This window comes from Pinus tabuliformis, chromosome 6 (assembly GCF_031772625.1).
Source record: "Pinus tabuliformis cultivar Carrire ecotype Pingquan chromosome 6, CPIR1, whole genome shotgun sequence".
NCBI classification, from domain to species: Eukaryota; Viridiplantae; Streptophyta; class Pinopsida; order Pinales; family Pinaceae; genus Pinus; species Pinus tabuliformis.
Window position 1 is genome coordinate 163825164 of NC_142292.1, and position 27619 is coordinate 163852782.

Genomic DNA, 27619 nt, shown 5'->3' on the forward strand with positions numbered 1-27619 from the left:
CCAGAAGCTAACTCACCCAACTGCAAACATCTATATATGGATCCCTCATCCTAGAGATCTGGAGGCTGGAATTTTGCATCTTGTAAGGAAGTGTTGTTGGTTTCTCTGTGGAACTTCATAGTGTTGGGTGATCTAGCTTTTCATGAGGTGAAGAAGGGCTTTCATGCTAGGAGGATGGTGCTGGGTCAAATCAAAGGGTTGTAATCCTTTCTTCTACTGCTTCTATCAATAAAGCTATTTGAGTTTTCCTCCATATTCTTGTATGTCTTTGAATGTTGAATTGATATATGCATTTGTATGGTCAATATATATCTGATCCTATATTGTTTATGATTATAGATCTCTATGCTTTGATGGTATTATGCTGCTTTGACTCCACAGGTGTTCTTTGAAGCAGGACAAGTGAGGAAGGAGTGGCAAATATCTGTCAAAGGGGAGAGGAAACAAGCAAGGACCCAAGCGGAAGATTGAGGTTGGTACTCTCTGCTTCTCTCTCATCTACTTCTCATAAAGGAAAACACAAGTAACTTTAGTTTTTTTGTTTCTAAGATAGCTACCCATCTTAGTGGGAATAACAGCTCTGAATGGACACTAGTTTTCCCGATAACACCAACCTCTTTGATTAGACCTTGCTACGGGAGCCCTAATAAGGAGTAGCAGGACTAGCTGAGTGGGTAGAGGCAGATGTGGATGGAGTGGCAGAGAGAGCTACAGTACAGGAATCCCAAGACAGTGCAGAGCTAGCAGGCTGCAACAATGCGAGAGGCATATGAGTGTTGCACCAGTGCAGGATGGCACAGAGAGGTGTGCAATGGTGCGAGATGCATGGAGTGTTGTAGCAGCTTAAAGGTCACAGAGGGAGCACTTTTCAATGGTAGAGGGAGCTTCAACATCAGAGGGTGTTTCTAGCCCAATAGGGAGGTCAGTTGGGAGATTTTTTGTTTCTAGAGTTGTTGGAGCAACAACACTTGGGAGAAGTGTTGCATGCAGAACATTCCAAAGGTTCAGGATTGGGTTTGAGTTGAATGCCTTTCTTGTTGAGAGGGAGTGTTGAAAATGGCAACAAGAAATGCTAAAAATAGCATTGCTATAAATAGCATTTCAGGTACCAGTGTTGGACATAGCAACAAGGAATGAAAAATGGAAGTGCTAAAAATAGCATTGCTATAAATAGAATTTCGGGATAGATTCCAATTTTAGTTATTCCCTAAACTAAAATTGAGAATTAAAATTTGAATTTGATCTTAGCAGTTGTTTGAAAAATAATTAATTAATTCATCTTGAGTTAATTAGTTGTAGGAAATCAAACATGAAGTCTATGTGAAGACATGCAACAATTTCTCCATTGATTGAGGAATTTATCACTTAATTAAGGAGATTAGGATGAGTTGTAATTAGTTAGCTCAGTTAACTAAGTTAAGTCTAGTTAGATTAGTTCAAATAGTTTGTTGAACTAATTGTGAGTTTAGTTAGTTAATGCATGCATGCATGTCACTGCTATAGTTCAGATAATTGAATATTCTCTCATAAATAACTCATGCATGTCAGTTCAGTTAGAGACCTAGTTGAGATCAGAGGAAGGGACAATGTAATATCAATTGGAGGAATTTTCCTATATAGGAAACTCATCTATGCAGAAGGAATTATCTCCTTCAAGACTACGCAATTACTTTTGAGTTTAATTTGTTGTGTCAGAGGTAAATTCACATAGGTAGCAGCATTGGACCCCAGGTGAAACTATGCAAGGAAATAGGAGGCTTGTGTTGGAAATAATACTGAGATGCGGGGGGGGGGGGGGGGGATGTGAATCAGTATTATCAGGTCAATTATTTTTCATTTCAAATTCAGATTTGTATACGCTATTTCAGTTAGTAAAAACTGCGTATGTATGCAGCTTTAGTTAAGGAAACAAGTGTATATGAGCAGAATTGTAACTTAAATTATTATTCAGATGTTGATCATTAATCTGTGCATCAAACCATATGAATAGTAACCAGGAAAAATAAAACAGAACAGGAAATCACACATAAGAACACAAGATATAAGGTGGAAACCCAATGTGGGTGAAAACCACCTACTGCAATTCGTCTCTATCTTCTTTCAATTAGAAACTTCTTTTACAATGTTTCTGTAATTGTGCAGTCTTATACTAGTACGCAAGCTGCTACCTGCAGAAGGCTACAACCTTCTCTCGTTCTCCAGCTTCTCCTAGAAGGGAGCTACAACCCCTTAGCTCTTGTACTAGCTGAGGTACTAGTACGTAGGTGCTGACCTACAGAAGTCTACAACCTTCTCTTTTCTTCCAGGGACCTCATTTCATAAATTTTCAGACTGGATCCATGTATATCAATCAAACATCAAGTATATCTGCATTAACCAACCTCCTTTGTATAAACAAATACTGAATCAACCAATAACTTCTCAGAATGTTGTAACCAGAAAACAGTACTAGTAACCAAACACCAATCCTGAACCTAGAATACTGTAGCAATAAATAGAAGCAGCTAAAACATATTTCATGAGATATACGCTACTTCAATATATGGAACTTGCGTGCATACGCTTCTATATCAAGGCCATCCAACGTATATGCTGTTTTACGTTAGCGAACCAGCGTGTATACGCGCCTCTGCTGCGCTGAACCTGTGTACAGATCTATAAAAGATAATTTATCTTTTTACTTATTCATACATTAGTTATACCCAGATTATCATATTTATAGATCATGTCATGCGTCAAATATAACAGATCAAAGATTTCACAAAGATACTTCTCTTCAAACTGCCTTAAGATCTTGACCCATCAATAGAACTTATCCTTCTCCTTATGCTCAGGTTCCTCCTTGATTCAGATCTAGTTCTGCACCATAACCCAATGACAGTATTCTCGATCTTGCTCTTCATAAGATATTCAATGCTTCATTTCATCCCTTGCCAAATGATCTCCTTCCCTTTTTATAGACTTAGGCCTTACTCACACCATGGTCCAAAACCATGGAGATTCAATACTAGGGACTCAATACCTGGGTTCAACACTTTGGATGCATTACCAAGGGCCAAACCCATAGGTTCAAATATGATGGACTAAATATCATGGACCAACCATAAGTTTTCCCACATGTATGCCTTTTCTTTGCACGAAAGTGCGTGCATACGTCTACTTGCCTTTTGATCGGTACACCAGCGTGTATACGTGATTTTGTTAAGATGCATCTGTGTATACCTCATTTTATTTCATTCTGAGAGCATGAACTGTGATCTTCCCTTTAAGTGAGTTGCCATCAAGGACAACACCTGTGCCATAGTGCCAAACCTGTGCCATAATGTCAACAATCTCCCCCTTTGGACTTGATGGCAACCCCAAGTCACTCCAGAACATTCTCCCCCTTTGACATCAAGGGCAAAGGGTTATGTTCCCCCTGAATACATGCTGAATCCTTTGCTCTGCTGCACTATCCAAGCTCCCCCTGACTATAGGCAAGGTCTGCAAGAATATGATCTACACAAGAAACATGACCCTATATATTATAAAAGACCTTCCTATCACCAAAGACTCATATATACATCCATCTCCCAACCAAGTGGGGATATACCAGAATTGACTCATTCATCCCAGGCATAGTGGGGAAACCAAAATAGGCCGTTACATGACCTTGATAACGAAAGATATACATGACATAGAGACGAAATTACTATGAAAGTCATTGGCAACATCTGTCAATCATCTTTCAGATCAGCAACCATAATCTCCCTCTCCACCTGAAACCAAAACAGCTATGAATGTAAACCAATATCTTCTATGATAATGCCAACAATACATTATTAGAAGAATATATGCTCCCCCTGAACCTGTGCTAGATAATCTCTGCCAGACCCATATCAAACTCTTTCCAACCTGAGTCTGACCACACTGCTTTCCTTCAAACAATCATATACGTGACTGTATTCACATAAACCGGCGTATGTACGGGGATCCTCCTCATTAAACTCGTGTACAACCACTTTTCTCTGGAACAGACAAGTTTCAACAGCAAGATGATGCATCAACTACTCCCAGCTTCTATCTGAGGTATTCAAATGTCTCCCTAGGCAATGGTTTAGTGAGTATATCAGCAACCTGTTCCTTAGAGGGAACATACTCCAAAACTTGACCTTTTGTTCAAGCACTTGTTCTTGGAGAAAATGATATTTGATAGGTATGTGCTTGGTCTTTGAATGCATGAATGGATTTTTTGAAATGTTGATTACACTTGTATTATCACATAGAACGGGGATAGATGGAGTACAAGTGATTTGCATGTCTTGTAATGTTTGCATCATCCAGAGGAGTTGTGTGTAGCAAGATGCAACAGCTACATATTCTGCTTCAACTGTAGATAATGCAATTGAACTCTGTTTCTTGTTGAACCAAGATACTAACCTAGGACCCATGAAGAATGCACCACCACTAGTGCTTTTTCTGTCATCCACACTTCCTGCCCAATATGCATCTGTATATGCATGAAGTGTGAGATCTGTACTTCTAGGATACCATAAGCCATAGTTTTGAGTTCCTTGAAGATACTTAAAAATTATCTTAACTGCCTGAAGATGAGTTTCCTTTGGATTTGCCTGAAACCTTCCAACTATTCCCACTGCATGCATAATATCTGGTTGGGTACTTGTTAGATAGAGAAGACTACCAATCATGGATCTATAGGTTGGTTGATGCACTGCTATGATTCATCATTTTCACTGAGGTTGCATCTTGTTACCATAGGGGTACATAATGGTTTCGAATCCTCCATCCCATATTTCTCCAAGATCTGCTTGAGATACTTCGTTTGTGATAGAAAAATGTCATCTTTGTTTTTTTGGACTTGTAAACCAAGAAAATATGTGAGCTCACCAAGCATGGACATTTCAAACTCTTTTTGCATTACCAAGGCAAAATTTTGACTCATGTCTTCTTCATTGCTACCAAAGATGATATCATCAACATACACAACAAGTATTAGCAACTTATCATTGTCAACTTTTATATATAGATTGCTATCTGTGGAACCTTTTGTAAAACCTTGTTGATGGAAGTACTTATCCAAGCGATAATACCAAGCCCTTGGAGCCTGTTTAAGGCCATAGAGAGCCTTTTTGAGTCTGCATACAAGCTTTGGATCATTTCCAAGGATAAACCCATCTGGTTGCTCAATATACACTTCTTCATCCAAGTCTCCATTTATAAAAGCAGACTTCACGTCCATTTGAAATATTTTGAACTTCTGAAATCTAGAAATAGCAAGGAACATCCTTATGGCCTCAAATCTGGCAACTGGTGCAAAAGTTTCTTCAAAGTCTATGCATTCCTGTTAATCACATCTCCATTTTCATTTAGCTTATTTTTGAATATCCATTTTGTTCCTATGACATTCTTATCTTTTGGTCTAGGAACCAACTCCCAAGTGTTATTCTTTTCAATATGCTCAAGTTCTTCCCCCATGGCCTTTACCCAGCATTCATCTTTGCATGCCTCTCTTACATTTTGTAGTTCAGTGGAGGAGAGTAATGCTAGATAACTTGAAGCTTCTGAAATGGTTCTTCTTGTTTGTACACCTGCCTCCTTTTGCCCCAAAATTTGAGTTTCTGGATGATTCTTCTGAACGTGCCTGGATGGAGTCTTTTCTTCTATCCTTATCTATTCTTCTAGTGCCTCATGGGTTTCTTCTTCATCATGAGTTTGATTTGTTGTAGAAGGATAGTCCTCAGCATCTTCAAACTCTTGCATTGGAATGTTTCCTTCTTCATCAACCACTACATCAATACTTTCAACAATTTTTCCAAGTCTTTTATTGTAACACTTATATGCTTTGCTGTGGGGAGAGTAACCAAGGAGAATGCCTTCATATACTCTAGGTTCAAACTTGCCAAGGTTTTCATCAATCTTTTTGATGTAGCATTTTCTCCCAAACATTTTGAAGTATTTTACCGTGGGAGTCTTACCATACCAAAGTTCGTGAGGAGTCTGAGCACTGTTTACTCGGATGTTTGTCTTGTTGAGAATAGTAATTGCAGAAAATGCAGCTTCACCCCAGAAGGTTGTGGGAGTTCCAGAATCATCAAGCATAGCACAAGCCATTTGTTGAACCATTCTGTTCATCCTTTCCACTACTCCATTTTGCTGAGGAGTCCTTGTAGTAGAGAATTCCCTTCTTACTCCATGTTCTTCACAAAAATAAAAAAACTCATTCGAGGTAAATTCCCCACCTCTATCAGACTTGAGGCATTTGATTCTGCGATCTGATTCATTTTCAACTAAGGCTTTGAATGCTTTGAAATTTTTGAAAGCTTCTTCTTTATGTTAAATAAGTCCTAACCAACACATCCTGGAAAAGTCGTCAATGAACAATATAAAGTATTCTTCTCCTCGAGGTGACCTTTTCCTATATGGTCCACATACATTAGTATGGACAAGTTCAAGTGGCCTGCTAGTTGATCCTTCCTTCTCTAGGAAATTATTTCTGGTTTGCTTACCACACTAACATGATTTGCATATTGTATTGTCTGGAATTCTGATGTCAGGGAGATCATGAACCGCCTGATATTTACATGCTTTCCTTATTTGAGAGAAGCTTAGATGTCCCAATCTTCTATGCCATAGCCAGTGTTCATCATTCTTGCTAAGATAGCATTGTTTTTGTCCTACCTTGAGTACGTATAAATTATTTGGAGTTCTTATGCCTTTGATCACTATTTCTCCTATATCAAGCTCATGAAAAATACATCAATTTGATCGAAATATTACCTCATTTCCTTTATCACACATTTGACTGACACTTTATGCTTTAAGCCATCAACATACATAACATTCCTAGCTTTGACCTTTTCTTTCAAAAGAACTGAACCTTTACCTTTTATGAATGCAGGGGTGTCATTTCCAAATGAGACCTTCTTTTCCTTTTCTAAGGCGCTATATGATTAAGTTTTTCTTTATCACCTGTCATATGTTTCGAGCATCCACTACCGATGTACCACTGATTTTCCTATCCTTCCGCATATAAGGCTATACCACATCTTTCTGGTTGTGGTTCTTTCTTCCTCCATGTTTTGGGGCTCAATGAAGCTTGCTCCTTTTTAGTTGTTTTCCGAAACCTACTCTTGCATTCAGAATCTTCATGACCAAAGTTGTTACAAATAGAACATTCTATTTCATTTTCAAGAGCAAAAAAGTTGTTGTAGGTTCTTTTCATGATTCCAGTCATGCTCCTTTGATTTCGTGCTTCTCTGGTCATGATGGTCTTGTAGGCAATGCATTGAGCTGCTTTATGTCCAAAGTTATGACAAGAGAAACATTGGCCATTGAAGAAATTCCTGCGATCATCAAACCTTCCATTGTAAAAGCCATTCATTCTTGAGGTAAATTAAGAATGATTTACCTGTGGTTGGTTGTAGCTTTTGTTCATCCTTGAAGTAGATTACCCTCGATTTACTTGGTGATTTATGTTCATTCTTGAAGTAAATTGTCCCTGATTTAGTTGGTGATCTCCATTGGGCCTTTGCTGTCGATTGTCAACCTGTTCACTTCTCCTTGCAGCTTCAAGATAACTTTTGGAGGTAGATGGCTTCTGTGCTTGAGATGCTTCTTTAGTATACCCAAGACCTATCTTGATTAGAGGAGAACGCTGCACTTTGATAATATCATCTAAAGTTTCAGATCCTTTAGCAAATTTAAGATTAAGAGCTTTTGCTTTCTCAATGTCCTTCCTAAGTCCCACAATTTCACATTCTAACTTTTCATTGTGTTTCTCCATTTCAGAAAGTTGGAATGTGAGAGTATCTATAATCATATTTTTCTCTTCTAAGCAAATTTTGAGTTTAGAAATTTCTTCATAAAGATTTTCTTCATCTATAGCATCCAAGAAATCATTGTTTTCAAAAGCCATCAAAAGTCTATAATCATTACCTTGTTCATATTCATCGCTATTTGAAAGTCCATCACTATCTTCATGTGTGTAATAGCTCTTCTTACTTACATTCTGTTCTCTGTTCCATCTAATTGGTTCCTCACCTTTGTCAAGCTTATCTTTATGAGGACACTTGGTAGCATAGTGACCTACTCTTCCACAAGAAAAACATTTGAAAGGTAGCTTACCTCTGAATCTTCCAGAACCCCGTTGAAGGTTCTTGACAAAATTTGATTCTTCCTCTTCTTCCGACATATGTCCTGAGTCATTGTAATCTCCTTTTCCTAAGGCTTTGAATGTGTCTTCTCTCTTGTTTGATGGTCCCCCTTTTCTCATTTCGTAAGTGGATAGGATTTTGTGTAGTTGTGACATGGTAAGGCTCTGTAGATTCTATTTTTCTTCTATGGAAAAAACTTTTGATTCAAACTTAGAAGACAAAGATCTTAGAACCTTTTCAACCAAAACAACTTCTTTTATTTCTTCACCCAATTTTTTCATACAATTAACAATCTCATCTATACGTAGGAAATAGTTAGCCACACTTTCATCATTGTACATTCTGAGATTTTCGTATTGAATTCTGAGAGTTTGTAGTTTTGCTCATTTTACCTGTTCATCTCCTTCATAGCTTAGAACGATCTTGTCCCATATTTCTTTTGCGGTTCTGAGCTGCATAACCTTGACAAATTCTGATTGAGATAGGCTCCCTAATAGAGTATTAACAACCTTTAAATTTGTTTCATACTGCTTCTTACCAGTCGTATCTGTAGGAGTTGCTAATGGAAAAGTGTATCCTATTTCCACAATATCCCAAACTTTTGTACCAAGAAATTGAAGATAGGTAGTGATTCTTACCTTCCAATAGATGAAGTTTCTTCCATAAAAAATTGGTGGCCTGATTGATGCTTCCTTTTCATAGTTGCTCATGATGATAGATCTTGTTTCAAGCGATCAAGCTTCTTCTGAAGGACCTACTCTGATACTAATTTTTGGAAATAATACTGAGAGGGGGGGGGGGGGGGTGAGTTAGTATTATTAGGTCAATTATTTTTCATTTCACAATCAAATTTGTATACGCTACTTCAGTTAGTAAACACCGTGTATGTACGCAACTTAGGTTAAGGAAATAAGTGTAAATGAGTAGACTTGTAATTTAAATTATTCTTCAGATGTTGATCATTAATCTGTGCATCAAACCATATGAACAATAACCAGGATTAGTAAAACAGAACAGGCAATCACACATAAGAACACAAGATATAAGGTGGAAACCTAATGTGGGTGAAAACCACCAGCTGCAATTCGTCTCTATCTTCTTTCAATTAGAAACTTCTTTTTACAATGTTTCTGTACTGGTGTAGTCTTATACCAGTACGCAGGCTGCTACCCGCAGAAGGCTACAACCTTCTCTTGTTCTCCAGCTTCTCCTGGAAGGGAGCTACAACCCCCTTAGCTCTTGTACTAGCTAAGGTGCTAGTATGTAGGTGCTGACCTACAAAAGGCTACAACCTTCTCTTTTCTTCCAGGGACCTCATTTCATAAATTTTCAGACTGGATCCATGTATATCAATCAAACATCAAGTATATCTGCATTAACCCACCTCCTTTGTACAAACAAATACTGAATCAACCAATAACTTCTCAGAATGTTATAACCAGAAAACAGTACCAGTAACCAAACACCAATCTTGAACCCAGAATACTGTAGCGATAAACAGAAGCAGCTAAAACATATTTCATGAGATATATGCTACTTCAATATATGGGACCTGCATGCATACGCTTCTGTATCAAGGCCATCCAGCATATACGTTGTTTTACGTTAGCGAACTAGCGTGTATACGCGCCTCTGCTGCATCGAACCTGCGTACAGATCTATAAAAGATAATTTATCCTTTTACTTATTCAGACATTAGTTATACCCAGATTATCATATTTATATATCATGTCATGTGTCAAATATAATAGATCAAATATTTCACAAAGATACTTCTCTTCAAACTGCCTTAAGATCTTGACCCATCAATAGAACTTATCCTTCTCCTTGCGCTCAGCTTCCTCCTTGATTCAGATCTAGTTTTGCACCATAACCCAATGACAGTATTCTCGATCTTGCTCTTCATAAGATATTCAATGCTTCAGTTCATCCCTTGCCAAATGATCTCCTTCCCTTTTTATAGACTTAGGCCTTACTCACACCATGGTCCAAAACCATGGAGATCCAATACTAGGGACAATACCTGGGTTCAACACTTTGGATGCAATACCAAGGGCCAAACCCATAGGTTCAAATATGACAGACTAAATACCATGGACCAACCATAAGTTTTCCCACATGTACGTGCTTTTCTTTGCATGAAAGTGTGTGCATACGTATGCGTGCCTTTTGATTGGTACACCAGCGTGTATACGCGATTTTGTTAAGATGCACCTGCGTATACCTCATTTTCTTTCATTCTGAGAGCCTGAACTGTGATTTGCCCTTTGAGTGAGGTGCCATCAAGGACAACACTTGTGCCATAGTGCCAAACCTGTGCCATAATGCCAACAGCTTGGAGGGCAGAGGAGAAAGTTTGTGAGAAGCTTTTGACTGTCTATGAGCAACAGAGGCATTACATTGAGAGCTGGATAGCTTGTGAGCTAAAGCTTTGTGTAATCAAAACATATTTCCACTTGTATGATAATACAGAGATCATGGTTTTTAGTTGAGGATTTCCCCATAGTATTCTTCTGTGTTCATGTGTGATTACCTTCTCATTCTTTGATATATGTGTTCTATTTGATCTTTCTCATAATTGATTAAGCTTCCGCAAGTTTGTTGTAGAAGTAGATCTTGTATTTTTCTTTAGTATATTGCATAATATGTTGATCTAAGGTGGGAATTTTTACACAAGGGACCTCAAGGAAACCCTTGAAGCACAAGAGGGTTTTTTTGCAAAAGGCTGCTTGAATAAGAGTTTGACTCTACAACCATTTAGTTCATAAATTTTGTCAATAGATTTGGAAATCTTTGTGAATTTTGTTGAAGTTTTTTTGTTCATTTTGATAATGACAACTTCTACAAGTGAGTTTTCAAAAGCCACCTCCTTCACAAGATTCTTTGATGAAGACATGAAGCGATACTTGTTCATCATGATCGATATGGTGAAAAAAATGTATGAAGATGAAAGGAAGAGAACCAAACTTCGAGAGCAGTTGAATTCCATGAAGGAAGAGAACCAATTTCCTTTCGACAAATTGTAGGAAATGGAGAGCCAACTTCATATTACAAATATGAACCTAGAAAGGATGCATGAGTTGGAGACACAACTCCTTGTTCCCAAAGAAGCCTTAGTCAAGCATCAGTTTGAAGAAGAGGTAAACAATTCTAGTTTGTCTTCAATTTCCTTTAAGAATGTTTATGTTGGTTCTTTTGAAAAACATACAAGAGGTATAGGGTCCAAGTTGATGTAAAATATGGGCTATGAAGGAAAAGGATTGGGAAAACATGCACAAGGCATTATTGAGCCAATAATGGTTGAGGAAAGGCCTAAGTATTTGGGTCTTGGCTATGGAAAATCTTATGGAGAAAGTTCCAAATCAGGGATGAAGGCAATTGAAACAGTTCCTAGAAGGAGTTTCATTTTAGGTTCTCTACCTCAAGTTTGTAAAGATTGTATTCATGGGGAATGAAATTTTTTGAAACATACTTTGCAAGAAGAAGGCGTTCATAAGCCTGCACTCGAACAAGGGAGTTGTGAAATCTCTAAAATCATTGAAGAGATTGATGGTGTTCCGAAGGGAGCCACTTATTCATTCGATTCACCTTCTCATGAAGGCAACAAAGGTGAAAGAGGAAGGTATAAATCTGATTTCAATCACATTTCTTTTGATTATGTTAAGCATGGTAAATTTCCACATAAGTACTAGAAAAAAATTGCATGTTCCTTTTGTGGATTGGTTAACCATAGTGTTTCTAGATGTTGGAATAAAATGGTCACATATAGGACACTTTTGAAGAAAGGGAGGCAAGAATCCAAATGTCCATTGGACAATGCAAATTATGATGTAAAGAGGATGAACATGTGTTGCACTTATTGCCATAAGCAAGGACATATTGCTAAAAAGTGTTGGATTTTGAATCTAACAATGCTTCCAAAAAATTTGAGGAAGGTGGAAAAAGAGAATGGCATGAATGGAAAGGAAGTTTCCATAATTGATGTGTTTTAGGATGATTCACATGTTGATGTCGATGTGCAGTTAAAGGAAGCGCCTTTGATGTGGATTGGTAATAAATGTTTAGAGTTATTATCCAATTAAAAGTTGCATTTATTTTGATTTGATACATTTCTTTGCTAATGGAATGCAAGTTGTAGGATTTTACCAAAAATGTGAATGAAAAAGTTGAGTATGAGACTCACTTTATTGCAGCAAAACTATGTTCATTTCATCTTTGTAAGTACATTTACATATGATTGAAGATAGTGTACTTATGATTGTGCTTGAGAGAAACTTGAAGAATGGAATACATGCATGAGAATGGTATGTATGAACAAAGGAATTTTGATGATTTCATTGTATTTGAACATGTATGTGTAATTTACTTGATGGTTGATAGCTTTGTTTAAACATGCATGCAACGTCATATCGACTTGGAAAAGTTGATTTTGTCTCCAAGATTGAAAAAGGGAGATAATGATGAATTGTTTCACAAGAGGTGGAATTCTTTCTACTTTGAAAAAGAATCATCAAGTTCTTTTTGTACATGCTTGACTTGGAGAGTCATTTCTTTGAAAAATTTATGTTTTTTTCAGCTTCTGATTTAGTCGATCATTTGTACACCTAGATGTAAGAGACATGATGATGATTCACATGATTTGAATTTATGTTGTCAAGTTGTTTCTTGCATTATGTTGTTTTTGACAAGATGTCAAAGGAAGATTTGCAGCAGCAAAAGTTGCCATAGAAGTGGCTTGGTAAGAAGTGGTTTGACTTCTTGACACAGTAAAACATACTTTCACTGCTACATATGCAAATTTAAATTAAGTATGCATATATTTATGATGTAATCTCATGTTTGTTTGAGCCACCTTGCGTCAATGATCAAGGAAGCGATGTTCAACTACCTTTTGTAAACTTCTCAACAAAAATTCTTAATGAGTTCAAGGAAGATAGTTCTTAACAGGAGGACAAGTGCATCCATGAAGGGAAGTGTCGACTACCTTCGAGTTTTAGTTCAAAGGCACTAGCCGTGAAAGGAAAGTGTATGGAGGCTAAAAATAAGAGGTTGATGTACTCTCACCTGCTATACAAATCAGTATATCAGTCTTTTGGGGTCCAAAAGATTCCTAATGGGGAGGAGTGATCAAATATTGATCAATGACCTAAGTGATAGCTCAGATTTCAAACTGCTCGAAAGAGTGTCAGACTTGAGCGATCAGATAGATATCGTCTTCCTAATTTCGACACCATGAAAGGTTCGAAAAAATGACACTGTATGAAGTTATCGTAATTTGAAAAGTCTAGTAAACTGTAATTTATGGACATTTGACCAAGATTAATTTGGTTTTTGGAAATATTAAAAAGAGTATATTCCAAGGAATATTCCCTTTTGGGGACCAATCAGGTGCCGAAACGTGGCAAGCCTGGAGGCCACCACATGGCCCTGGAGTGGTTATGTAAAATTTTGTATAGGTCTAGCGAAATTGAACCCGTGACCTCCAGCAAGACAAGACATTGCTCTACCACCTTTGCCTGATGGTGTTTCTTAACATACAATGGTTGCATTGTATATTTATTTTGTAATAGGTTGTGGATTGGGGGTTAGGACTGCCAGTGGTCTTACCCACCAGTAGTCCCCTGAACTGTTCACATGTCCTAACTTAACCACCGTTTGCAAACAAGCCACATGTGGTTGCATGTTAACTCGATTACCAGATCTACGTGACATTATCCCTAACTATTGAGGTTAGACCACCCTCATATGTGCACCCAATAGTTATGGTAATAGCTATCTCTGATGGTTCACTTGGCGAAGCATCTAAAAACGTGGAAATGTTATATTTAATGGGAGTTAAGTGCAATTCACCAAATTTAGTGGAGTATCCCTAGGGGATATTGATTAAATGCACTCCAGGAGCAGTTTTCGACCAGAGAGAGTGAAACAAGAGGCTAGCTAGGCTAATTGGAGCCTTCTGAAGCCAATGGAATAGTCTAGAGAAGCTGAAGAAGTCATCTTCATAGAGATTTTCATCCAGGGAGATTTTGGAGTTCTGGGCCACTAGAAATTGGAGGCAGTTGTAGGAGCTACCAATACTTGTTCTCAGTGAACCAATAATCATTCTTGACTGTAATGAGCATTCTGAATCCATTGCAGGGATTTGCAAAAGCATTTGAATACTTCTAAAGGCCGAGATGCTACAGGGAAGTTTCAGGCAGCCCAGTGCCAACCGTGGAGGAAGGCCTAGTTTGGGGATGCAGTGCTCATTTTGAGCAAATGATCAGTCTATTTTCAGTGTCTGATATGTGTTGGAGATAGTAGATGAGGTTTTAGTGATAGTTAAATAATTATGAAGGAGTTAGTTCCATCAAGAATCTCAGGGTAGCTCAAAGAACTTATTAAAGGAATCAAGTCTAAGGGAGCTTAGATCTGTTTGCGGAGTGATGACAGGAATGACAGGGATATAGATGGTATTCTATGCCCATTGGTTCAGTTCAATAACCTTTGGAGTTAAGTGTGTAACTTGTAAAAGAAACTTTACCATAATCCAAAAGAGCCAAGTCAAGATGACAAAAGCTCAAGGAGACGTAGCCCATGATATTTGGGAGAACTCCTAGATTAAATTTGTCGTCATGTGTTGATGATTATTTGCTACATTATATGGCTATTATATGTGTTTAATATCAGTAGAAAAGAATGGGCTTAAAGCACTTAAACAATTAAAAGAAAAAAGAAAGGACATACACCTGTTTCAAGCATTTAATTCTACAAATGTCATATATAAGCTAGATCATTTATTTGTTTAACTGAGTGGGAGGTTCTTGTAAGCATAACAAGTTATCAAACCCCCATTTTAGATCAAATTGTTCTGTTCATTCGAGTTCTATTAATTTGACTGTTGATAATTCGAATTTTGTTAAATCAAATGCTTTTCATGGTGGAAAACAAAATGTGTATTTGAATAACGTGTTAAGGAAAATGTTTCCATGCACCTTTTTCCTTTCATCTAACCATTTTGTAGATAAGTGTGATAAGATGAAAGAAATCATTGAGAAGATGTCTATGTCTATTGGAATTGAGACTGAAAGGAGAAAATCTCATCTAAAGATAAAGGCAAGTGAGCCAAGAGGAGCTCAAACGAATTTATGTACTCACTACAATATCATCTAGCATTGGTCCGAGAAGTGTTGGAAATTGTTTCCACGGCTTCATCCTAGTAAGGGCAAGTAGATCATGCAAGCACCAAAAGAAGAAGAGACAATAGAAAAAGTGGCGCAAGATGCAACCATCCCTGGAAGAGCTTCAGAAGAAGAGAAAGTTCAAATTGAGGGTTCATTCACCTAGTTGGGTAAGAAATGGGTGGACTATTTGTCTAGTTGAAGTCTGTAAATTTATGTTTTTCTCTAGCTGCATATCCCCATAGTTGGATAATTTGTAAAAGTGATGTTCATAAATAAATCACTTATGTGCAACAATGTTTTTCTTTAAGTATTACAATGCTAGTTTGGCTTTTTGATAGCCAATTTGAATGGAGAAATTTGGGAGTCAATTTCAATCCATTTTGTAAAATGATTTCTTGAATTTTTTTTGTAAAAAGTATTTTAAGAATGTTGTATGAGTAGTTTCAAAACATTTAGTGTTGATCTAGATTTTCATTGATGTTAATATGGCAATATTTTGGATAGTAAATAATGATGTGAAGCCAAGCAAAGCAGATTCATGAAGCAACAAGAGCAGGAATAGTTCATCAAAAGTCATCAAAGAAGACATATCGGAAGAAGAGCTATCGAAGCAGTGTATCAGAAGTCATACGAGTGAAGAGAAACCATAGGAGTGATGGGACAAGACGAAGCAAATCTATTGGAGGAATCAATAAACCATGGAAACCTCTTAAAAAAAGTTCACAACACATAAAAAAATGATAGGAGTTAACATATCGACATATATAATATCGGCGGGTTCTATTACATGCCATCACACAAAACCCCTGATTGTGATTTGAGCTACAGACCTAACTGTCCAATAGAGCAAGATCTCATATAATACTGCATCTACCACTATTGAAAGTTATGTATTCAAGTCATAAATGTTAGCACCAAAAAACCTGCAATTGGGATACCATTGCGGACCTGATGGTTCTACAATATCGCATCCACCATATAAACTTTCATATTGAAGTCGTAAAGAGATGTCACAATAAAAATTGCAATTACGATATAAGGTGTAGACCCGATTGCTCCATTATAAAACACCCTAATGTAATATCGCATCTGTGTATCAGAATGTTTAGAGTCACAAGGCTTAAACTGCATGGAAAATTTTAGGGGCTAATATTTGCAAGTGGGCTAATTTTACATGATTTTTCCACAAAAAATATTCGTCAATTTCCATTTTCATAAAAATGATTCGCCCAAATTTTACAATTTAAAAATATTTTACCTTAAAATCACCATATATAGACTATATATAAAATCATTATGAATTTGAATAATTTTACAAATATATCAATAAAATTTTTATTGTTTGCATATTAGGGACTAGTGATATTCGCCAATGTTTTTAAACTTCAAGATAATTTTCTATCCTTAAAATTTTCCTTCGCTTAAAGGGATGAAACGTTAAAACGATGATTGCGATATAATATGCGAAACTGATAGCTCCATTAAAATATACCTTTATGTAGTATCGCGTCCAGGTATCGAAAGTTACACAAATCATAAAGGATTGTCACCTCGAACCGCCGATTGTGATAAAACCCCGAACCGCCGATTGCGATAGAAGCTGTGTATCTGACAGATCTATTGAAAACTATTTAATGCTATATCACATCCACCTCATAGAAAATATGAGTATCGGCTATGTTACATCAGTAACATTAAAGGTTGCGATTGTGGGACCTCCAAAATTTGTGATTGCGATTGTGATTGATGATGTGGATGTGGGACCTCCATGTTGGACTTGGATGAATATTAAAAGAGGGACTCTTCGATATATTGTGTAGCAAGAGACCTCCAAAAGTTGAGATTGAAATTAGCGTTCATGTGATAAGTGGGGACCACCAGACTTCTATTATAATATGGTTATAGCCTCTATGGTCTCTTCATAAATAAACAAGTCAGCCTCCCTCCAATAAATGTGTCCCTCAAGTCATTGGTTAAACTCATATAAGTACAAGTTAAAATGTTTCACTAAAGGCATCAATTGGGCACTGGGCACAAAGAAGAATTAAAAATTTCATAACTCGTGAACTTGAAAAGACAGAGGAATCCGAAGGTGCACCAGAAGCCGAAAGCTGAGCAAAGAAGGAAGGAAAAGATAGAACAAGAGGAAAATATTTTGACCTGATTCATCTTGGAAGGTTCATACCTAAAGTGAAGCCATAGTGCAGACAACGACTTATTTCAAAGACTACAAGGATATGATTTGGTAAAGAACTTCATGGAAGAAATATAATACAATCAAACAATTCTTGACAGAGTAAATCTATAGGGTCGGAGCCCTTGGGATTGGTGCCTTAGAATTGGAAGGATTAGTGTCCTTGGAGTTGGTGCTCCTAAATTCAAGGTTGGTGCCTTGGTATGACATGGTCGGAGCCCTAGAGGTTGGAGCCTCATCAATGTCCAAGTTGGTGCTTGGCAAAACTCATCATATATTGTATTCAATCTTTTTATATATTTAATAAAATCATTTCTTTGATTAAAATTGTAAAGAATCTAAAATGGTAATAATAATAATTGAAAATAAATACTGATTCACCCCCCTCTTAGTATTTCCAACAATTGGTTTCAGAGCCAGATTCTTCAGAATCAACTTAACAAATGGAAGAAGGATTCTTAGTTACAATGAAGAATTAAGAAATGATAGCAGGAAGGCTTCCCTTGTTTGATGGTACTAATTTTGGTTTTTGGAAAAAGAGAATGTCTTACTACTTAATGTCCCTTGGACCTGAATTTTGGAACATTGCAATGAATGGGTACAATTCCCCTCCCACTCTTCCTACTAATCAAGAGGAAAGGAAAGCATAAATTGCTAATGCCAAAGCTCTAATTTAATTCCATTACCATTGGAATTACTAATTCTGAGTTTACGAAAGTCTTGAATTGTGACTTGGCCAAAGAAGTATGGGATAAACTAGTTAGCTTATATGATGGGGACTTCAAGGTTAATAAGACAAAGCTTCAAAATCATAGGAGGTAGTTCGAGTAGCTGAAGTAGTCAACTCTCTTAAAGAATTGGGAGAAAAGATTCAAGAAAGCACTGTTGTTGAAAAGGTCTTAAGATCTCTCCCAAACAAATTTGACTCCAAAATAAGTGCTATAGAAGAAATGAAGGAACTAGACACTCTCAAAATGGATGAGCTTCATGGAATCCTCACTACTTGTGAGATGAGAAAAGGAATCCCAAGTTCTAAAGATGCAACATTCAAGTCCTCAAAATAAAAATAAAAAAGGGAAAAGGATGGAATACCAGCAGTGATGACTCTGATGTTGAATCTGAATTGGCACAATTTGTATGAAGACTAAAGAAAGGATCCAAGCTAAAAGGTACACATCCTCTTATTTCTTTTAAATGTAGAATAATAGGTCATTACGCTGTAAAATGTCCTCATAAGCATGACAATGATAATGAGGAAGGAAGGATATACAAAAGGAAAGGATTTACTAAGAATATTTTCCTCTCTAAACAAGATGAATCTGATGATGATGAATATGTGGTCATCAATAAGAAATCATCCAAAGATATCTTCCATCACAAAGAAAGTAATGATGAATCAGATGAAGAGAATGACTATGCTGGAAGCAAGGAAGTACTATTTATGGCATTCACTAAAGATGATGAACCAAGATAGGAAAATGAAGAAGATACAAATGAATTACTGATAAGTACCATTGAAGAAAATGAGGAGTTCCAAAAGAAGGTTATCTCTCTTAAAACGAACAAAGAGGAAGCTAAAAGAAGGGAGGACATTATATGTGAAAGACATGAAGCAGAAATAGTATCTCTCAAAAATGAAATGGAACAAATCAAAAGAATTTGGCAATGTTCTCAAACACTTTGTCACATTCTCAACACTCAGAAATATCAAAGTGACAAGTTTGGTATCGATTTTTCATCAAGTTCCATGGATAATACAAGAAGCTATGTTGATGTACTTTGCAGAATTCCAAAGGAAGAAAAATCATCTCATCAAAGGCCCAACTCAAATCCAACTCAAATCGAAAGAATGAAGAAAGAGCAACTCCAATTAAGAATGTTTATTCAAATCATGGCTATTATAATAGGTACCAAACTATCTTTCTTGGACAATGTTATTATTGTAAATTTTTTGGTCATCAAGATAAACATTACATGGCTCATAAGAATGAAGCACCAAGATTGAAGAATTAGACAAACAAACAATGTAGTCTCGAAAGGAAAGGACAAATCAATACTTTCAACTCATTTGATCCTTTGGCCAAATTTGATACAATTTGCTCATTATGTAATGATAATGGACATAGCAAACAAAATTCCCCCCTCAAAAGTAGAGAAGAAAAAGATGAGAGTCCCAATGTGGATAAATGTGGTCTATCTTTATGTGCTCACAATGAGAAAAATATTTGGTTTTTGGATAGTGGGTGCTCCAGACATATGACAAGTGACAAAAGGAAGTTTATCTCATTAAACAAAAAGGAAGGAAATGTATCCTTTGGGAGTGGGTCTGCCAAAATTGCTGGAAAAGGAACTATTACCCTTATTAATGGAAAAGGAAAGGCTCAAAATGCTTTGTTGGTAGATGGGCTCAAACACAATCTTTTGAGTGTTATCCAAATTTGTGATCAAGGACATAATGTTGTCTTCGACACTAAAAATTGTGAAATAACGAACACTTCCTCAGGAGAACTTGTGGCAAAAGGAGTTAGAACATTAGTTAACGTCTACATTCTAAAAAAAATTCAAGAAGATAAATGTTATCTAAGTCAAACAGGTGAAAGTTGGTTGTGGCATAAACTATTAGGGCATACAAGTTTTAATAACATGATCAATATTAGAAAAATCAATGCAATAAGGGACATTCCAAAGATGTACAAACCATATCAAGCTATGTGTGTCCCATGTCAACATGACAAGCAAACTAGAACCAACCACAAGATTAAGGATTTCTCCACATCAAAACCTCTAGAGATCATTCATGCAGATTTATGTGGGCCAACCAAAACTCCAACACTCCAATGAGAAATGTATTTTTCTTTACTTGTTGATGACTATACTAGAATGATGTGGGTATATTTCATAAAATATAAATATGAAGCATTTGAATGTTTTAAGAATCTTAAATCTCTTGTAGAAAATGAAAAGGATTCCAAAATTCATTGTCTTAGAATGGATAGAGGAGGAGAATTCACATCAAAAGAATTTGATGAATTCTGTAAAGAACATGGAATTGAAGGAGGGTTCTCCACTGCTAGAAAACCTAAGAAAAATGGGGTACTTGAAAGGAGAAACTGAACTGTTCAAGAAATGGCTAGAACTATGTTACTAGCAGCTGACTTGCAGCCAAACTTTTGGAAGGAAGCAGCCGAGACAAAAATTTATACCTTGAATTGAACTCGAATAAGACCTAATAATGAGAAGACTCCTTATGAATTATGGAAAGGAAGACCTACTTTAGTAAAATACTTCAAGATTTTTGGAATCAAATGCTTCATAAAGATCGATGATGACTCACCAGGAAAATTTGATTCTCAGGTTGACGAAGGAATATTTCTTGAGTATTCTACCAGAAGAAAAGCTTACAAATTCTACAATAATTGACTATGGAAAATAGTGGAAAGTATTGATGTGAATATTGATGAAGATCTTCCAGAATAGAAAATTGAAGATCATGAAGCTAACCCCTTTATTGAAAAAAGTGAAGAAGAACCCGAAAAGGAAGAAAAAGATCAAGAAAAACAAAAACAAAAAGAATCATCTCAAACTCATTTAAAAGTGAAATTCCTCCAAAATAATCACCCAGAAGAGCAAATTATTGGCAATCTAGATGAAGGAATACAAATCTGAAGAAGGATGACAAGTACACCAAAGAGAAATGATGTTGCTCTCCTAAATATGATAGAACCATAAACTTTTACTCAAGCAAGGATCCTCATTGGGTGGAAGCCATGGAAGAAGAAACATCTCAAATCGAGAAAAATGAGACATGGGAGCTGGTACCTTGTCGAAAGGATAAAAATATAATTGGAACTAAGTGGGTGTTCAAAAATAAAATGAATGTAGATGGACAAATCATCAAAAATAAGGCAAGACTTGTCTGTAAAGGTTATTCACAAATTGAAGCAATCAATTTTGAAGAAGCCTTTACACCAGTAGCTCGTATGGAAGCTATAAGGATGTTCTGGAATTTGCATGCTCAAAAGGATTCAAAGTCTATCAAATGGACGTAAAATCGACATTTCTTAATGGAAAACTGAATGAAGAAGTCTACATGGAGAAACTAGAAGGTTTTGATCTAGTAGAAGGAAAATACTTTGTATGTAAGTTGAAAAAGGAATTATACGGTTTGAAACAAGCTCCTAGAGTGTGGTACACAAGATTGGATCACTATCTACAACAAAACAAACTTCAAAAAGAGGGTGGCAGGAAGTAGTCTCTACATGAAGATGGATGAGGATAAATTACTAATCACCCTTCTATATGTGGATGATCTAATTTTTGCTAGTGATAATGATGAAATGAGCCATGAGTTTGCTCAAAATATGTCAAAAGAATTAAAAATGTCAATGATTGGTGAGCTATCATACTTCCTTGGACTACAAGTATCACAAACCACAGTAGACATGTTTATCTTTCAAACAAAATATTTCAAAGATATGCTGAAAATATATGGAATGGAAGAATGTGCACCTATGAGCACACTGATGACAAAAAACTACAAACTAAGTAAAGATGATGATTCTCCTTGGTAGATACAACTCTTTACAGATCAATAATTGGAGCTATCTTATACTTAACTTTTACAAGGCTCAACATTATGCAAGCAGTGGGAATGGTGGGAAGATTTCAATCAGCTCCTAAGAAATCTCACATGTTGGCTGTGAAAAAAATTCTCAAATATTTCAAAGGAACCCTTGAATTTTGTCTTTGGTATCCCAAAAGCACAAATACGACAGTGACAACTTATACTGATGTTGATTGGGATGGAGGCATGTATGATCGTTAAAGCACCAGTGTAAATTCATTTTTTATTGGAGATTTCCTGGTAGCTTGGCTCAACAAAAAACAATCATCTATATCTCTCTCAACAGAAGAAGCTGAATATATAGTTGCAATTGACTGTTATACACAAATACTATGGAGGAAGGAAGCTTTGAAGGATGTCAACATAGAAACTAAAAATCCAATCACCATCCATTGTGATAACACAAGTGTTTTCGAATTAGTCACCGGAGTTCCCACAGTAAGAACATTTTTCTGCCAACGTTTCGAATCCCAACCGGGATCCATCATCAGGACAACAAGAATGCTTTGATAGAAGAAGAGCAGTTATTTAGGGTTTAAATAGAAATGAGGAGAGATTAGCAGTAGCTGGTTTCCCCTAATCAGAAAAATTAACCATAATAATAATAATAATAATAATAATTACTAATTCATTTCTAATTAATTAAGTAATTAATGAGTAATTAATTAAGTAGTAATTAATTAATTATTATTATTATTATTAATTAATTAGTAATTAATTATTATTAATTAATTAATTATTAATCAATTAATTATTAATTATTTATTAATTTTTATTAATACTAAATTAATACAATTAATTAAGTATTATTTAATACTAAATTAATATAATTAATTAAGTATTAATTTTTATTAATACTAAATTAATATAATTAATTAAGTATTATATTTTAATAATTAATTATTTATTGTTTAATATATTAATAATAATAATTAATAAAATTAATTATTAAAATATCATATTTATATAATTAAGCAGTATATTTTAATAATTAGTTATTATATTATTTATTATATTAATAATAATATTTAATAAAATTAATTATTATCATTTTATATTAATATAATTAATTAAGTATTATATTTTAATAATTAATTAATTAAATAGTTAATTATTATATTATTTATTATATTTATAATAATAATTAGTAAAATTAATTATTATCATCTTTATATTAATATAATTAATTAAGTAGTATATTAATTATTATATCAATATTAATAATTAATAAATTCATTACTACATTAACAATAGTTATTATAATAATTATAATCATTTCCATTTTTTAATTATAATTAATAATTAATAGTATATTAATAATTAATTAATATCCAATTAATAATTAAATAAAGAATTAAGATTTTAATTAGTATTAAAAAATTTTAAACTATTTATAATTAAAATAATTAATTATTATATTAATAGAATTAACTATTATATTAATATAATTAATTATTATACTAATAAGTAAAAATTTTATATATTATAATAATTAATATAATTAATGATTATATTAATAATTTTAATTAAATAATTATGGTCAAAAAAAAAAAAAAATAATAATAAATTAATTAATTAATTAATAATAATAATAATAAATTATTAAATAAAGAGGCAGCCGACTTCTCAAAAATTGAGAGCCGACCTTCACCTCCTTTCTCTCCTCATTTCTATTTAAACCCTAAATAACTGCTCTTCTTCTATCAAAGCATTCTTGTTGTCCTGATGATGGATCCCGGTTGGGATTCGAAACGTTGGCAGAAAAATGTTCTTACTGTGGGAACTCCGGTGACTAATTCGAAAATAATGTACCACAGAGGTCTTAAAAACACAAGTGTTATCAGTCTTAGTAAAAATATAGTGATGCACTCAAAAACCAAACATATACCAACCTAGTATCATTTTCTCCATGAATAGGTGGATGAAAAAAACATCAAGTTGGAATATATCAATACCAAGGAACAGATTGCAGATATGTTCACCAAACCTCTTCCTTGAGAAGCATTTGAACATCTCCGTCAAAATATGGGCATTATTGCTTTAGCATCACACTAAACCAATTCTTAAGATGCCACTTGACAAGGGGAGTCCTTGTGCACTCCTTTACCATTGATGTCAAAGGGGGAGAGAAGAAGAATATTGCCATTAATGACAAAGGGGGATACTCTTGATCTAGATTGTCATTCATGTCAATGTGGAAATATTCTAGATAGTAAATAATGATGTGAAGCCAAGCAGAGCAGATCTGTGAGCAACGGGAGCAGAAAGAGTTCATTGAAAGTCATCAAAGAAGAGATATAAGAGCAGTGTATTGGAAGTCATAGGGGTGAAAAGAAACCACATGAGAGACGAGCCAATACAAAGAAGATCTGTCGGAGGAAGGAATAAACCATGGAAATCTCTTAAAAAGTTCACAACACATAAAACAAAACAGAGGAGTTAACATATTGACATATATAATATCAACGAGCTCTATTACATGCCACCGCACAAAACCCCCGATTGTGATTTGAGTTGTGGACCCGAATTTCCAATAAAATGAGCTCTAATATAATACACGTTCACCACTATCAAAAGTTACGTATCATAATTCATAAATGTCACCGCCAAAAAACATGTGATTGAAATACCATTACGGACCCAATGGTTCCACTACAATACACCATAATACAATATCACATCCACTGTATAAACTTTCATATTGCAAGTCATAAAGGGATATCACAATAAAAACTGTGATTGTGATATAAGGTGCAGACCTGATCGCTCCATTATAAAACACCTTAATGTAAAATCACATCCGGGTATCTGAATTTTCATATCACAAGGCTTAAAGGAATGAAACGTTAAAACATTGATTGCGATATAATATACAGACCCAACAGATCCATTAAAATATACCTTGATGTAGTATTGCATCCGGGTATCGGAAGTTACACAAATCATGAAGGGTTGTCACCCTGAACTGCCGATTTTGATAAACCCCTATACTGCTGATTGTGATAGAAGTTGTGGATCCGACGGATCTATTGACAACTATTTAATGTTATATCGCATTTTCCTCATTGACAATATGAGTATTGCCTATGTTACATTGGTAACGTTAAAGGTTGTGATTGTGGGACCTCCAAAAGTTGTGATTGCGATTGCGATTGATGATGTGGATGTGGGACCTCCATGTGGAACTTGGATGAATATTAAAAATGGCCTCTCCAGTCTCTCTGTAAATAAACAAGTTAGCCTCCCTCCAATAAACGTGTTTCTCAAGTCATTGGTGAAACTTGTATAAGTACAAGTTAAAACGTTTCACTAAAGGCATCGATCGAGCATCGGGCACAAAGAAGAATTAAAAATTTCACAACTTGCGAACTTGAAAAGACAGAGGAAGCCAAAGGTGCAACAGAATCTGAAAGACGAGCAAAGAAGGAAGAAAAAGACAGAGCGAGAGGACAATCTTTTGACCTTATTCATATTGGAAGGTTCAGACTCGAAGTGAAGCCATAGCACAGACAACGACCTGTTGCAAATACTACAAGGACAATATTTGGTAAAGAATTTCTTGGAAGCAGTATAATACAATCAAACATTTCCTGTCAAAGTAAATCTATAGGGTTAGAGCCCTTGGGATTGGTGCATCAAAATTGGAAGGATTGGTGTCCTTGGAGTTGGTGCTCCTAAATTCATGGTTGGTGCCTTGGTAAGATAGGGTAGGAGCCCTAGAGGTTGGAGCCTCATCAAAGTCCAAGTTGGTTCTTGGAAAAAGGCGTCAGATATTGTATTTAATCTTTTCCTATAGTTAATAAAATCATTTCTTTCATTAAAATTTTAAAGAATCTAAAATGGTAATAATAACAATTGAAAATAAATATTGATTCACCCCCCTCTCAATATTTCCAACATTTAGTATGTTACAAACGTGTGTAGCACTCGAGTTATATGAGTATTCACTATGTGAAGCTTGTTTTCGGTTCATTTGACAAAGTCTTTTAGGATCTTATTGCAGATAATCTTCTTGGAATTATTCTTTGGAAGGATGTTGTTGTGGATGGCCAAAGTGACATGGACAGGTTGAGAAGAAAGTCAAACTTGAATTCTTTGATTGCATAGTGAAACATGTAATTTGCGAGATCATACTACAGGTTTGGAGGGGATGCAGGTGTCAGCTCACCGCTTATGGATCCAAAGAACAAAGGTGAAGGAGAAGGAAGGATGACGTGAAGGATACTTACGGTGCAGACAAGTACAAAGCAGTTGTTGATTATTTAATGCTTTTGGAGATCAAAAATTTTTTAGTGGGGAAGAGTTATGAGGAGCTCAAAATTTGTCAAAAATTCAAAGTGTCAAAATTTTGATAAGTTTAGCTTTATATTGAAGAGCTCGTCATTCTGAATCCAATGGTGTGAATGGCACTCAAATCCGATCTTGTATGCAGAAGCTAGAGTTGGTCAAAGTTTAGGGTTGACTTGATGACATGGAAAGGTCTTCAGTGAATGAGGAGGTGCCAAGTGGCAGCCTACCATTGGCCCTCGCATATCAGAAATCGTAGTCGAATAATGGATCACATTACATAATCAACCCCCAGCAAGGGAAGGGATGCGATGTAACATTGACCAAAGTTGCGATTACGATGGATCACAATCGCATACTAGCGAAAGGATTAGGTATAGAATCAGCCTCGACAGGATTTGCGATGTGATCGCATATCAAAATCGGGAAGAGGGCAGAGTCTCGCAGATGTTCCCATCGATAACAATGATTGCGGCAAGTTGTGATGTGATAAAATTACCTTGCCCCAACAGTTTATGGAGTGTAATGTGATGCAATCACATATCGCAATTGCATTGGCGACACAAATCGGCCTCGACCCCGACAGGGTATGGAGTTGTGATGCGATGCGATCACATATCGCAATCGCATTTACCATTGGTTATTAGCCCTGGTCTAGGCATAGTTAAGTCACGAATGCGATAACACCGATTGCGATGAGCAGGAGGTTCCAGATGCGATACTGTATTACATTTCATTTTATAATCCGGTGGGTCCCCTTATCGCTAGTTCACATGTTTCATGTGTAATGTGTATTACCCCTAGCACGCCGATTGCGATATCTGATAGATTACAGGATCGTCACCGTAACCACTAGACATAACCACAAGTGTGACCACTTGGCCCTTAACTGCGAGATTGGAAGGATTGATAGCGGAAATGCCCATTACGATAGAACTTCTACTTTAGATCGCAAATAATGACTTTAACTGGTAGTAAGCCAAATTTGGAGGAGGAAATTGTGGGGAGACTTGCATAAGTCATAACTAAGGCAATTTTCAACCAAATGAGATGAAAAAAGAGGCTATATAGCCATTTTTGGGAATTCTGAACTGATTGGAACAAGTTTTAGAGTCATAGGATCACTTCTAGATATGCTTTTCACAAAGTGAAGCCTATGGGTTCCCTAGTCAACCAGAGTGTTGATTCAATTTATGGA